Here is a 13,207-nt window from a genome sequence, read left to right on the forward strand (position 1 = left end):
TCAAGATCTCAGGGTTGTGAGACTGAGCCCCAGATTAGGCTACATGTGGGGCAAGCAGCCTGCTTAAGATTCTCTCTCTCTCTGCTTCTACTGCCCCCTCTTAAAAAAAAAAAAAATTTCTCATTATTCCAGATTATTCATATTTTTCACAGGTCTTATAAAAAGGAAAACTGCTCTTATAAACAAGGTTTCATGTAATGACATGAGCCATCATGCCTGAAATTTAATAATGTCATAGAGCATGTTCTACTACTGGATACGTTCAAATATACAAAGCAGAAAGACATTAGGCTCTATCTGCCAGGCTGAAAACAGCTTAACAACTCTTTGTAATGCTGGTAATTTGAAACAGAGATATTCAACCATACTAAGGGAAGGTTTAAAACAGTCCTTACAACTTGCTACTGTATTTTGAAAATAATAGAGACTTGGACTAGAAACCTTCATAACCATTGCTGGATTAAATAGAACACACACACCCATACACACACACACACATGCACACACATGCGCGTGCTAAATCTGTTGACTCTGGCATAAAATAATACCAATGAAACACGATTCTCTAGTGTACATCCCCATGATGAGAATATTGGAAGAAGACACTAATCTACCACCATCAGTTATTTATCTTCCAGAAAGGAAAGTGGTAATCCAGAAAGGATCCTACTTCCTGATGATTATTGTAGCATATTTTACACCACTATTGGTTGTAAGAGATAATGGAACATCTCTCAAACCAAGAATCTTAAACAATCTTCCCACAGAGCTATGATCAAGGTTGCTTGGGGTCATGGTCTTCCTGGAAATAGTTCGGCATTGGTGCATACACATCTTACAGCTCTATGATGAAAGGCCTGATTCACAAGCAGAATTTGCCAACATGCCCAAACTTGCTCCTGCATGTGTGTTTATTACACCAGTACTTACAGAGAAAGGGACATATGATCACTAAAATGAACACAGTGTGGGAACATGGGAGGGACCATTCCTGGTCATGGATACTATCTGCTATTCCATCCCTTCCACATCTCCTGGTGATACTCTTAAAAGTTCTCTTTAACTTGAGGGGCAGCCCTTGAGCTGTCTAATACGGGTCAGGCTAGATGACTTTATCTGACTTCTGTTAGGTATTATTATGAGATGGGATACTCACTCGATTGTTTTAGGTTCATAATTTCAATGACATGCAAGAGATCTGGAAATATACATAGATTACCTCTGAAAAAAGGGAAAAGTTGCCAGGCACTTTTAAACTCTAATCATTTACCACAGTATCATGAGATAGATATTAGCTGATTTCCCATTTTACAGATTAGGAAAATAAGTCTGGCAAGTAATTTTAAAATTGCCCCATGTCAGAGTAGTAAAACTGTGATTTGAACTCTTAGACAGTGTTAGACGAAAATCCCGATATAAATTTGGGCTTCACAAAGTCATTTGCCTTTTCTACTCTGCTTATGGAAATAATGAGTTTCATGAGAAACACTAGTGAGTACGTTCAGCTATCGATATGAGAAATATCCATTATGGAGATGGGAAGTTGATTAAGCAGGAGGAACTTTGAATTGTCTGAAGGATGAGAAATTAAAAAAACAAACAAACATTAAATGTCAGTGAGTCAAAGAACTTCAGTACAAAAAGTAAGAATTACCCAAAAGCAACTACAGCCTAAATAAGTAAATCATTGGAAGCTGTGGAACTGTGAATGGAGAGTAGAATAATAGGTAAAAAGTTAAACTTTGTTACTTAATTTTGTTGGGTTGAAGGACATAGTTATAGCTAGGAATTGTCACTTTTGCAATGCCTCTAATTTTCTCTTCCCGATATTTAACCATGTACACTGATAAAGAACACTTTGTGGAAACAAAGTATTTGACTAATAATAAAGTGCAATCTCAGTTGGTGAGTCAAAAGCATGGTAATTTGGAGGAACAGATTTACCATGGGACTCTATGTAATTCATACTTTTGTAATTTTAGCAGGTCAGCTTTGGAGAATCCTTCTCTCCTCTTACCTATTAGAGAAGCAGGAAAAAAAATCAGAAAGAGTAGAAACCGTACATATTAAAGAGCTATAATGCTATATATGACCATAACAACTATTCATGTGTTTCTATTTCCTCAAACTCTACATTTATACATAACTCAGTAAAAAGTCCCCAAATTACTAAGACCTCTACCAATCAAGTCTGAATTTTTAAAATAGTAATTATTTCACCTATCTTCTATTTTTTAGTATAGTTGACAATGTTACTAAGTTTTAGGTGTACAACATGGTGATTTGACAGGCTTATATATTATGTTATGCTCACCCCAAGTGTAGCAACCACCTGTCCCCCTACACTATTATTAGAATACCACTGACAATAGTCCTTACGCTGCACCTTTTATTCCCACGACTTACTCATTCCTTAACTGGAAGCCTGTCCATCCACTCCCCTTCACCCATTTTGCCCTTCTTTTCATCACCCCCCTCAGGCAACCAACAGTCTGTTCTCTGTATTTATAGGTCTGATTCTGCTTTTTGTTTACTCATTTTTTAGAGTTTACATATGAGCAAAATTGAATGATATTTGTCTTTCTCGGCCTAACTTACTTCACTTACGTTAACACCCAATACCGCCCAAAGCAATCTGTAGATTCAGTGCAATATCTATCAAAATACCAACAGCATTTTTTATAAAACTATAACAAAAAATACTAAAATTTGTAGGGAACCACTAGATTTGACTATTCAAAGCAATCATGAGAAAGAAAAACAAAGCTGGAGGATCACAATTCTAGATTTTCAAATGTACTACATAAAGCTACAATAATCAAGAGATACTAAAAAATCAAAATAATAAAAAAATCAAAATATATTAATATAACAAAAAAATCAAAATAATCAAAAGAGAGAGTCCAGAAATAACCCTACGCTTATGTGGTCAGTTTATCTATGATAAAAGAGGCAAGAATATACAGTGGGGGAAAGATCGTCTCTTCAATAAATGGCACTTGGAAACCTGGACAGCCACATGTAAGAGAATGAAACTGGACCACTTTCTAACACCATTCACAAAAGTGCTTCACATATCTTAACATCAAAATCTGTTTCCCGTTTCTTCCCTTCACTTTGTGTCTCTGCTTTGCCAGTAGCCAAGACATAGCTTAGAGAGCAAATGAGCGTTACAACACTGAAATTATTATAATTGATCTGAAGTACTTACAAGTTGGGGTTGTCATATTGTTGGAAGGCTGTTCTCCTTTATCAGAGGTGGTTTTTTGTATATACTTCATCAAATTCATGATGCCACAAATTGTAAGAATGTTTTATATCTTCTGAATCACTAAAAAATAATAAAGACTTCATGTTAAACTGTGATCCAATGCTGTTTGATCCAATGTTTATCACTTCCATGTATTGAATGGACATTTTTATAGTTATTTAGATATAAGTAAAATCATACACTACTCTTGTGAATGCACAAAAATGCATTTTCAGTAAAATAATTTATTTAGATATTTCTAAAACCTCCTCACAGTCAAAATCCAAATCTTCCAACATGGAATCTTTATTGTTCTTATCTTGCTGATGACATCATCCTCTGTTCCATGAGTACCATTAATGCTGCAATCTTTGTTACTGCTATTTCCTTTGAGGTATTTATAAGATAGGTTCATTTGTGCTCATTTAGGGTTCCAAACAATCCCCTCTGTCATATGTTAGGGCTTAAAGAAAAAGTCTCTCTGGGGAAATTTCCAAGCCACAGTCACCTATTAAAAGAATCGCAACTCTTAATTGTTCTACTGAGAGGAGTACCAGGAACGTGTGCTTTGCTAGACTGCACTAAGGGACTGTAATCCAGTGGAGGGAACCTGCCCCATCCCAATATCCCCACTTCTTATAGAACAACAGTGACAAATAACTTCATTACTGGGAACATGAACAGAGTGCTTCAGCCTAGGCAGTCTGAACTTAAGGGATCAGCTCAGATTTTGTCTGGGAATCCCAGTTGCCCCTGTGATGTTACTCTGGAGGGGGAAGAAGACACCAGAACCAAAGAAAGCTTACCATGGATGGAGCTCATTCTATTGGGATAACAGAGAGTCCTGACCTGGCTAACTAATTATCCGAATCACCAGAGTGAGCCAATCTTCCAGAGGAATTTTAGTATATCCTGCTCCTTGTGTCACAGCGCATCTGAGCTGCTCAGAACTCTATGAGTTTTGATGTTGGCATCAGAAGGTTGCAGACAAAAATTAACACCGTATCCCATTCCCAGATGGACCTTAAATGGTTTGTTGACTGAAGCACTGGTGGGATGAAGTTGTCCTGTCTTCTCACCGGGAATATCAACCAAGTCCATGACAACTATTTCAGGGTTGCTTCCAGGACGTCAGCATATATAAGATATGTAAGATACAGCCCAATTTCTATCAGGCCAAAATATGAAGTCTCTAAGTGCTTTGGGATCTTTAAAATCTTTGCTCTTCATAAACTCTCTACTCTCCCCCTTTTTACTGTTTAATCCAAATTGAAAGAAGGAAGAATATACTATAGTCTCATCCGTATGAACACACTAGGGACTTAATGTGTTATTAAACCAGAAACCTATGAAAGTTTTAAAGGAAAAAGTAGCATTTTCTCCTAAGAATTAGTGATTAATTTTACTATTCTGAGGCAATCAAGGACAAAAGTATTTTGACTGTCACTCACATTTTGAGGATTTTAATGGGACAACCTCTGCAGTTGAGAATCCCATGCATGTACTGTTAATTTACATTTACAAAGTTCTACATTCACTGAGTGATAATCACTTATCCAAGATTCTAAAAATAACCATTAGGTGGTTAAAACCAGGTTCTTCCTCAAGTCTCTAAGTTAAGATAAATAATATTATCTCAATTTCATAGACAAAGACCCTGAAGGCTAAAGGGTAACTTTCCAAGAACATTAAACTAGTAAGAGGTCAAGCTGACTTTCAACCTACATCTCTCTGACTTGCTCATATCATCACAGGTATGTGGTCTTTTGCTTGTTTAAAAATTGCCCGAGATCACATACAGCAATTGTTGGACTCAGACTCCAGTCCAGGTTCTCCCAGTTGAAAGGGTATGTTTAATTTGTATTCTTCCATCAATGTTACAGTTACAGTTACCTCTACCCTACACCTGAATCTGCTCAGTCATTAGCCTTGCATTGAGGGGCTTTCCAGTCTTAGGATTCTTGAACATAAATCACAAATTAGCTCAGTAAGTTTGTTCTTTTAAAACTCACATCTATGTATTCCTCCTCCATGCCCTTCTTGGATGAGTTAATTTATATTTAGTTAATTTTGAAAATTTATTTTTAATCTGGCTAAGTACCTTACAAACCTGGGTGATTATACACAGTATTAAGTTATATTTGGTATATCTGGGACATGAAATTTTTATTATTTTTATCATGTCGATTCCTTTTTCTCCTCTCAAACTTCCTTAGTAGCTCAAATACTGTTAATTAGATAGTTCATTTATGGGCATAAAATGAAAGAGTCCCCTGAAAGTGACTATATGACATTGAAAGTGGCAATTTCTTAAGAAGCACGTACACCCTAACAGAAGGAGGTCCATCAGCTCACTGGCTGCACTTCCTGAGTGGAGAAGCTGATTTTGAGACTGAAAAGCTGATGAGAACCAAGAGAGCTTCATCGGTGAGTGTGAAGCCACTGCCAAGAAGACAAAGGAGAGGGCTGAGGAGCCACACAAATCACATGCCTGCTGGGCAGGGCACAGGTTCTCTGGATAAGTACAATTTTATAGTTGAGGAAGCCCTAATGTTACGTTATGGTCATCTATACTATTATCAAGCCCCATGAAGAGTACAAATCATCCCACAGTCCACAATGTCTTTCACCTGCACCGCCCACACAATGTTTAGTCAAAATTTAAAAGTGCTGACCAGATTTATTTTTAAAGATTTTATTTATTTATTTGACACAGAGAGAGATCCCAAGTAGACAGAGAGGCAGGCAGAGAGAGAGAGGGAGAAGCAGGCTCTCCACTGAGCAGAGAGCCCGATGTGGGGCTCAATCCCAGGACCCCAGGATCATGACCCGAGCCGAAGGCAGAGGCTTTAACCCATTAAGCCACCCAGGTGCCCCGTGCTGACCAGATTTTAAAATACCACTTTTTTTTTTTTTTGTAAGTATTCTCTTGATTGAATTTTCCAGTTATGTCCAGAAAGAGATATTGAGTCCAATAAAATGGTGAAGTGAAAAACTAATTTGAGAGGGTTGATGTGCAAGGGAAGGCTCCAGGGAAAGAAGCTGTGCTTATTATCTAGTTGTCCTTCTTGTTTGTTATCAGCTACGCAACTGACTTTGGTGGTCTCAGTCATCTCATTTATAAATGAGGCTTCCTGCGATTCTTACAATTAGATTGTCACGTTAGGATTTGAAAGAGCTGGCTCTAATATTTTATGACTCTTTAATTTTCTCTGTTTTCTGAGCAAAACTATTTGTTGTGCACACTTGAAATGCAAAAAAAGAATCTATAGGGGTTAATATGATTTTGTCTTGCTTTTGATGCATAATAATGAGAACAAAGGGGACATTTCTGCATTTGAATCAAAGCTTACATCACAGCATACAGCTAAACTCTGCCTTTATTCAGGGTACTTATTATGTCTCCAGAATTGTTTTAAACAATTCTTAAGGGGACATATCACACAACAGGAGTTTCAGAACCCAGGAGATTACCCAGTATAAGTAAGTCCTTAGGAACATCAGACATGTCAATGGTTGAAAGTGATCACAAGGGAGGGAAAATGGGAGGCTGGAATGGCATTTGAGAGATTAGGAGTCTTCATTCCAGAAAGTGATTTATGTTAAGCAGAGTTATTTTCAGTAATGAGCTTTTATATTCAATTATATTCATTTTAAATACAGTGATTATGTAAAGCCCATCCATGTTGGCTTACTCCAAGCTCTTTAAATCCCCTAAACCTATCTATGACAATTCTTCTCCTTAGATACAAAGAAAAATCTCAGCATCTGCCTGTACTAAGCAACACACACAGCCTCCTACCTCCCTGAATTCAATCCTTTTTACCTTAAAATGTATTACATTTAAAGCATACAAAAGCACAATAATAACAGATGTTGCCAAATTGGTCCCTATTATGGTTATCTCAAACTGCACATCCTATTAGCAGTGCATTAAAGTTTCATCTGCTCTAGACTGAAATTTATTAATATCAGAATTTTTGTCAATGTACTAGGTAAAAACAAAAATGTGTATCTTGTTATTCAGTTTGTAGTCCTTTGATTGCTAAAATATAGAGAAATACCTTTACATGTAATTGGCCATTCTGGCTTCTTCCTTTTTATATATGTGCCCATTTTCTAAAGAGTTGTTTACCTCTGATCTATTAATTACAAGGAGGGATATACACACACTGCACACATGCACACACCCCATATCCTATATATATAGCCTTTATTATTTATATATATATCACAAATATATTTCCCAAGTTTGAGGCCACTTTTCACCTTTTTCCCCCACCTTTTCTGTGTTTTGAGGTTTGGCTTAAATACTAAATATATTAAGATCTACATTACATATGACTATCTGTGCCCTAATTAAGACACTTATCTAGTTTCCTGTCATAAAGATAAATGTTTATATTATTGTCTTTTCTTACAAATTTTAGCTTTTTTATTTAGAAGTTTAATCCAAATGAACTGATTTTTCCCAGTGGTTGAAGTTTGAAATAGTCTTTATCACAGAGAAACAACTGTCCACAGCACGATTTTCTTACATCTCCTCCCTTCCTTCAGAGGACTGTATTGTACAACTGGCATGTATCGATACCCAAATATGCATAGGATTTGCTGTGTACCCTCATTCTGCTTCAATTATGCATTAATCACTACATCAATACTTTACTTTATTGATTCAGCTAATACCAAGTAAGGCAAGTTCTCCAGCCTTATTTACTTTCAAAGCATTCCTGCCAACCTTGGACTGTGTGCTCCTTTACAGAAAACTCTGAATATGCTAATTAGGCTCCATTAACAGAAATATTAATAATGAAATTTGGGTGGTTCACATCATTATAATACTGTCTTCCCATATGTAAGTATAATGTATTATGCTGTTTGTTTGTTTGTTTGTTTGTTAACATTTTATTAATTTGAGCAGGGAGAGCAGCAGAAAGAGAGAGAAGCAGACTCCCCGCTGAGCAAGGAGCCCAATGTGGGGCTCAATCCCAGGATTTGACACTGGGATCATGAGCTGAGCCAAAGGCAGATGCTTAACCCACTGAACGGCCCAGGCCCTCCAGTTCTCCCGGAATTTTATTAAGCATAGAAGAAACAGCTATACAAAGCATAATGTTTTATAGTCTGAAAGACCTGTTTTAAAGACACTGTCAAGTATGTTTCTCTGGGATGATTTATAATCACACACACAGTAAGTTAATTTTTTTACTAGGGAAATTGGTGCTTCTCTTGGAAATTTTTGATTTTTTTTTTCATTACGTGCTGACAGTACAATATTTGCCTTCTGAACCAGGAAGCTCAGAGTTCAATTTAACCAGTGCTTAATACTAATACCTATTACTGCATTAAGGTAAATAGCATGAACCTCCTGAAATCTAGGATAAGCTGAGGCCACCAGTACAAGGACTGAAAGGGAAGTGTCAACTGTTTAGAACTTTTGGATCTCACCTTATTTCACTTGAACTAGGAGGATTTCAATTACCCTGTCAAACAAACTGGATTTGGAGGTAAGATTTTGTTTAAAGTATATAACATTTGTAACTACTAAAAAAAAAAAAAATCTTATTAAAAAGTAACAGCTTGGGATGCCTGGGTGGCTCAGTTGGTTAAGCAGCTGCCTTCAGCTCAGGTCATGATCCCAGCATCCTGGGATCGAGTCCCACATCAGGCTCCTTGCTCCGCAGGGAGCCTGCTTCTCCCTCTGACTCTGCCTGCCACTCTGTCTGCCTGTGCTCACTCTCTCTCTCTGACAAATAAATAAATAAAATCTTAAAAAACAAAAAAAAAGTAACAGCTTAAGTGGCTCAGTTGTTAAGCATTTGCCTTAGGCTCAGGTCAGGATCCTGGCGTTCTGGGATTGAGCCCCACGTCAGGGTCCCTGCTCAGTGGGAAGCGTGCTTCTCCCACTCCCTCTCCTACTCCCCCTGCTTGTGTTCCTTCTCTCGCTGCCTCTCTCTGTCTAATAAATAAATAAAATCTTAAAAAAAAATAACAGTTTGAAAATCACTGGTGTTGGTGATTATTATTCTTTACTCTATTCACTAGATTTTGGCTGTTTTTCTTAAGAGCGCCACCAAATATGTATCAATTATTACAAACTGTTATCTCAAATCTTATGGCTGTAACTACAATATAATAATTTAAGATCATTGTCTTAAGAAACACCAGTCTTTCAATTGCTGTGATTATAGAAATAGAAAGATGTGGCAAATGGTGGGATGTCTCTGATTGTTCTGGAATTGTTTCATGGGTCAGAAAAAGTGGTTGAACAGCAGCTAAAATGACATTTATTTAAACCCAGTTAGGATAATTTTGTTTAGGAAATAATGAGTTGGACTAAAGAAAATTAAGGAATACTTTATTGAGTGCAAACCAAGGGCAATCACTGTTGTAAAAAACAAGGGAAGTGTAAATGTATAAAAGGCAAAGTTCTTATTTCAAGAGTTATCTGGTCTATAGGGCAAGATTTCACTTGTATGTCTATCTATCATCTATTTATAATCATAAATACATCATAAAGTTTTTTATCTTGATATAACTACAAGCCCAAGAATGCCAACATAAACCAGTAGCAGGAGAGGGGTATGGAACAGATTCTCTCCCTCAGAGTGCCCAGAAAGAATTAACTTGCCAAATTTTGACCTCTAGAACTTGTTAATCCAAGAAGGAAAAAAAGAGATAAAGAGACAAAGAAAGAGAGAGAGAGAAAGAAAAGAGGAAAGAAAAAACTGAATAGGATTTAGATAGAACTAAAAAAAAAATTTATAGGAAGAATGAATAACTGAAATCATAGGAGAGAAAAAAATTACATGGGATCTTCTAAAGACAGTGAATATGCTAATTTACAAAAAGATTATATGTTGAATGAAGAGTGAGGGGTAAGATAAAAGAGTAATTTGAACCCACATTTCCAAAGGGCCTTTACTTTTCACATGGAAGAAAATAGAGGATGTCTTATTCTTCCCTACTGTTTTACTGAGATGATGCACAGTAAGAGAAGAAAACTTGTAAAAACCCAAAACACCCATAGCCATACATACTGTTCTGATTTTGACACAGGTCATTTCTTTATATGTGTATGAGCCTGTGCATACAACAAACACACACACACACACACACTGACACACACACCACACTTACATAGGTAGAAACAGAGGGTTCTGATGCTTTGGCCTATAGCTTATTGTCTGGGGACTAGGAAACACTTAGCCAGGAAATTCAAGTTTGAAATACTTTTTAAAAAATATTTTATTTATTTATTTGACAGAGAGAGAGAGAGAGAGAGAGCACAAGCAGGGAGAGCAGCAGGCAGAGGGAACAGCAAGTAGAGGGAGAAGCCGACTCCCCACTAAGCAAGGAGCCCAAGTTGGGGCTCGATCCCAGGACCCTGACACGTAACAGGCTGATCCTTCCAGTCCCTTGACATACATTTTTTTTAAAGATTTTATTTGTTTATTTGACAGACAGAGGTCATAAGTAGGCAGAGAGGCAGGGAGGGGGAGGGAAAGCAGACTCCCTGCTGAGCAGAGAGCCAGATTCGGGGCTTGATCCCAGGACCCTGGGATCATGACCCGAGCCGAAGGTAGAGGCTTAACCCACTGAGCCACCCAGATGCCCCTTGACATACATTTTTAACATGACTTTATTACTCAGGAATCACCCACATCTATTAGCATATTTGATAGTCACAATTCTGTGACTTAAACAAAGAAGGATTATTATGCTAATTTTTCAATAAGAAACATCAAAATGTGGAGTTTGTGAAATTTACTTGTTTGTTTTTTTCTGTTATAGCTTCCTCAAGATTTTGAAATGATTCACAAAAAATTCCATTTTCAAATAGTGAAAATAATTGCAAAGCCAAAGTGATACAAAGAGCAGCAATAAATGCCAACATTTATATATTGCTTTATATTTCTCAAAGCACTTCACCACACATTAAAGATCATAAAATTTTTAAATTGTGGGTCCCATAGATTTGTTACCATAAACTCACCCATTCTCTACTTTGACAGGAAAGTTAACCTTGAAACAAGTCAGTGATGATAGCTTTGCCCTTTTGTGATGAAGCACAGATTTAACAATACCTCAGTAGAGGTGCACGTTGATGCCAGGGACATAATGTGGATGTAATATGTTAATAGAAGCAAAGAAAGAATCTATATACTTTGCTATAAGGTAGTGTTTTAACAAAGTAACACATTTAATTCCTTCGTGTATGATTTACTTTGGCAATTCTGTATGATGAAGAAATATATGTTTTAAACATTTATGACTGAATATCAAATTAACCATGGCTTTAAAGAAGGAAAAAGCCTGAAGCTTATTAATGGTGGAAATTTCTAAGTATAGGAATAATCTATATAATAAATGAAAGTAAGCTCCCAAAAAAATAAAGTGATAATTACCCTTACCATTATTTATATGATAATGACTTTTGATTATTTATTAAAAATTTGTTTTAGAACTTTGCTACATATTTTACATAAATTGTGTCACTGAATTCTTAAAACAATCCAATGATTTGGGATTTAAAAATAAACAAGAAATAAACAATTTTAGGGGATTTAAATAATTTGATCAAGTTAGATAGGAAAAAGTAACAGAATGAAAGTTAAAACTCTGAAACTTGTTTTGTGTTCATATTCACTAAAGCTAGAGACTAAGCTCAAGGCCCCAAAGTTAGGACAACGAAAGCTAGGTTTCCTGAGAGTTCCCTCCTACCAGCAAGGAGGCCTTGGCATGCAGAGAGGGGAGTAAAATTCAGGGTCCCCTCTCCATCCTGACAATGGAACCCACTCTACATTATTATATCCTTCTCTTTGTGACTAGGATGACGCATATATACCTTGGTGTATTCAAATACCAAGGCCTGCTCCACTGGATTGATCACTTTTGCAATTGCTCATCTTTTCCCCTTGTGCTGGACATTTTTTTACCACTCAGCGGCTACCTAATTTCATTAAAAACTGGTTATTTCCTGAAACTCATAAAGTAATGTGCATTTGCTTAAAAAAAATTTCCTAACTAGTTCCTTTTTTCTTGGTTTAGGCTAATCATTGTTTGATTTTATTCTAGAATTTCACAGATTTCTAAAAATGTTGAAATCTTTGTTCCATGTGAACTTATTTTATTAGAAGGATGAAGTGGAGAGCTTTTCTTTTTTTTATATATGGCCAGTCAAATTGTCTCAACACTATTTCTTGAATAATCCACATTTTTTTCTAATTTAAGTTGGTAACTTCATCAAATATACAATTCATATATATATATGTATATACATATATATATATATATTTACACCCAAACTTTAGGTAAAAATTTAATGGAAAGAAAGGGAAAATACTGTGTTATAATTGAAAATAATGTTATTTCATTGTTCTTTTTCATTTCCAGTTAGGCAGAAGGTATTCAGTTAGGACTGAAAATATCTGGGTATGGGCCACGTGACCCAGTTTCCTCTCCTCCCCAAACACCCATTTGTCAGCTTTCAAAAATTACTGTCTACTATTAGTTATATTTGCTATGCCACGCATTGTATCCCCATGTCTTATTTATTTTATAACTGGAAGTTTGTACCTTTTAATCCCCTTCCTTTATTTTGCCCTACCCTCATTCCTCTCCCTTTTGACAACCACTAAATTGTTCTCTGTATCTATGACCTATTTCTACTTCAGTTTCTGACCACTTGTCTTGTTTTTTAGATTCCACACATACGTGAAATCATACAGTATTTGTCTGTCTCTGACTTATTTCACTTAGCATAGTTCCTTCTAGTTCCAACCATGTTGTTGCAAATGGCAAGATTTCATTCTTTTTTGTGGTGGAGTATTATTCCATTCCATCATATATGTATTATATATTATATGTATAATATGCAAGTGTATAACATCTTCCTTATTCATCTATAGTTGGACACTTACATTGCTTTCATATGTTGGTTATTATAAATAATGC

The sequence above is a fragment of the Mustela nigripes genome, chromosome 7 (assembly GCF_022355385.1).
Source record: "Mustela nigripes isolate SB6536 chromosome 7, MUSNIG.SB6536, whole genome shotgun sequence".
NCBI classification, from domain to species: Eukaryota; Metazoa; Chordata; class Mammalia; order Carnivora; family Mustelidae; genus Mustela; species Mustela nigripes.